We start from the raw sequence: 2,754 nt of genomic DNA, 5'->3' as shown, positions 1-2,754 counted from the left end.
TCTAGTACCATATATACATATTTTGCATGTGTAGGTGCGCGCGCACACGCACACACTCTCTCTCACATCTAAACTAAGGGTATGTATGATATACTGTAACAGGTTTTGTAATAGGACGACTATTGTCGTGAAATAATTATTTGATTATTTGGTTGCAAATTTATTATAAGTAAGAGTTATTCCTTAGGAATAAATATTCCTTAAATTGAGGAACAACGGTTTCTTTTTGAAAAAATTGTAATAATTAATTATTCCTTAGTATGTATGTGTAATAACTTTTAAAATTGATATATTTCCTAAATTTACACTTTCAATATGTACATAAAAATTATAAAATAAAAAGATAATCTCTCTCAAATTTAAAAAAATATTCATTTTTAGGAAATAAAATTAAATAAGTAAGATATTTCATAAATATAGATCTTGAGTTCTATTCCAATGTTACAATTAAATTTATGGATTTAGTTATTCATTTGCAACATCTTTTATTTCATGATTCTTAAAAAAAAAAAAAATTATTTTAGTAATAAAGATTACAATTCCTACTGCAATTATCTTAAGAAAAACTGAGTTGGTACTTGGGTTGCTTGGTAGGTGAGAAGAGACCAAAATGTTTCTCAGTTTCCGCTGGACCCTTTTGGTCTTCATCAAATAGAGCAAACAAGTATGTTTCTAATGGTCCAGGCCTCTTCGGAGTGCCATTGTTCACATGACTCATCAAATTCTTGTAGTAAGTGCCTGCATTGTCAACTGTAGCTGCTACACCACCGTCGGATGGCCAACCAGTCTCTGTTACAATGACAGTCAAATTGGCGCACCAATCTTCTCAAGTGCAGAATAGAGAGAATCCATCATTGCATCAAAGAGATTTTGGTACCCTAAGTTACCATCTTGTACCACAACCCCTGATGAATTTAGTAAGGCATAATCAAGCTTAATGTCTGTTGTTGGGTCACTTAAGTAGGCAAAATATGGGTACACATTGGCAAGAAGTGGTGCCTTAGTGCTTACTAGGAAGCTAGCGATTGCATTTATGTATGCACTTGCATTGTCACTAAAGGAGCCTGAAGATGGAGGGTAAGTATTTCCCATCAATGACATGTCTATTACTGTTGAAACTTTGATTTGGGTTGGAAGATTAGAAGATGTAACTGCATTGTATAAGTTTTGCATGGCTGGTCCAACATATTGGGCTAATGGATCACTGGGTTTTATTTCATTCCCAGCAGCAATGTAACTAATATTGACATCAGGCAAGTAGGGACTTTTGTTTGTTTGCACCCAACCATTTGCAGCTGCAGGACTAGTGGCAAGGCCTTGAAGGTCATTGTTGACAACTCCAACAATGACTGATATGCCGGATCCTTTTAGGGCTTGGAGGGTTGCTTGATTTGGATCGAAAATCCTCATTTTCCCTATGCCACTTGTTTTGTATAGGGCTATTACTTCAGTTGCAGGTGGTAAATCATCGGCAATTTTTCCATAATTTACACCTATAGATTGTACAGCTACAACAAATAGCACCAAGATAATAAACAAGTTAATTAACACCAAAGATAGATTTGTTTGAAGGAAATGTATAGGTATCCAATGGAGCTGCAACAAATAGAATCAAGATAAAAAACTAGTTATATTTAACACCAATGGTAAATTTGTTTATACAGAAATGTATAGAGCTTGGTTGATATGCAAGCTCAAACAAAAGTTTTCAGTATTTAATCACTGAAAATTGTAGCCAAAAAAAGAAAAGTGTTTGGCAGGAGTGTTTGATCAAGAGTGTTCGAGTCACATTTTTCAATTTAGGATGTTTAAACACTGTATTTTTTTTTTTTTTTTTTGAGAAACAAATACGCACATGCACACACACAAGGAGAGGGAAATGAGTTCTAAAATAAAGGCACATTATAACTCCATTCAAAAGTCATGGTAACTTTTGAGAATACATTCAGAGTACTTTTTAGTTTTTGAGTAGCATTGCTCAATAACATTGTTGTAAATATTTTGAAAATCATGAGACCTACTGATAAAATCCTTTGGAGAGGATAACATATATACTTTATAAAATCTTATCTATTTGTTTTTTGCCATATGATCAATAATTTAAATAGATACAAAACCTTTGGTTAAATAGTCCTTAAGTTATAAAATCTAATCCTTTTATTTTAAAAAAGATGGATAAAATTGTAAGAGGTCCATAGTGGGGAGTTACCCTAAAACCTCTAATAAAGGATTATAAATTTGTAATTATGTTTGCAATAATTAGAAGTCTACAAAAACTTGGTTAAAACCATAGTTAGTAAGGAATATGGGAGTAGGGATCACTATGTTACTGTACTTTAAGAGTACCTAATAATTAGACAATAAATTACTAATATATTTAGAGTCATTTAGGAAATCTAAAGGAGTTCAGCTGGTTTCTTAGATTACCTCAAGGATGTATATTTGGCCTACGGATTTGTATAATTTTAATGATCATTAATTAAAAAACACAAAATTTCCCTTCTATCATATATATGTTACATCGCAAAGAATACAATGCAAACTTGTATTCTAAGCCATCAAAAAGTAGTACTAATATCGGGCCTGCGTAACTGTATTGTGAATGCAATACAAATAATAATACCATACAAACAACCAATCAGTCATACATGATTTTCCTTGGCTTGTTATCAACAGCAGTAGCAATAAGGCAGCCATAACAGATTTCTTACTTAAAGCCATGGTGGAAAAGGAGAATTGGTAACAGATTTTCAT

General features: G+C 32.5%; 1 pseudogene; it reads right to left on the bottom strand.

The window, feature by feature from the left end:
• Positions 1-556: 556 nt before the first annotated feature.
• Positions 557-2,754, bottom strand: LOC126715981 (glucan endo-1,3-beta-glucosidase-like; annotated as a pseudogene).

This window comes from Quercus robur, chromosome 1 (assembly GCF_932294415.1).
Source record: "Quercus robur chromosome 1, dhQueRobu3.1, whole genome shotgun sequence".
Lineage (NCBI taxonomy): Eukaryota > Viridiplantae > Streptophyta > Magnoliopsida > Fagales > Fagaceae > Quercus > Quercus robur.
The sequence above is the reverse complement of the archived record's forward strand: the minus strand, read 5'-3'. Positions and strand labels throughout refer to the sequence as shown.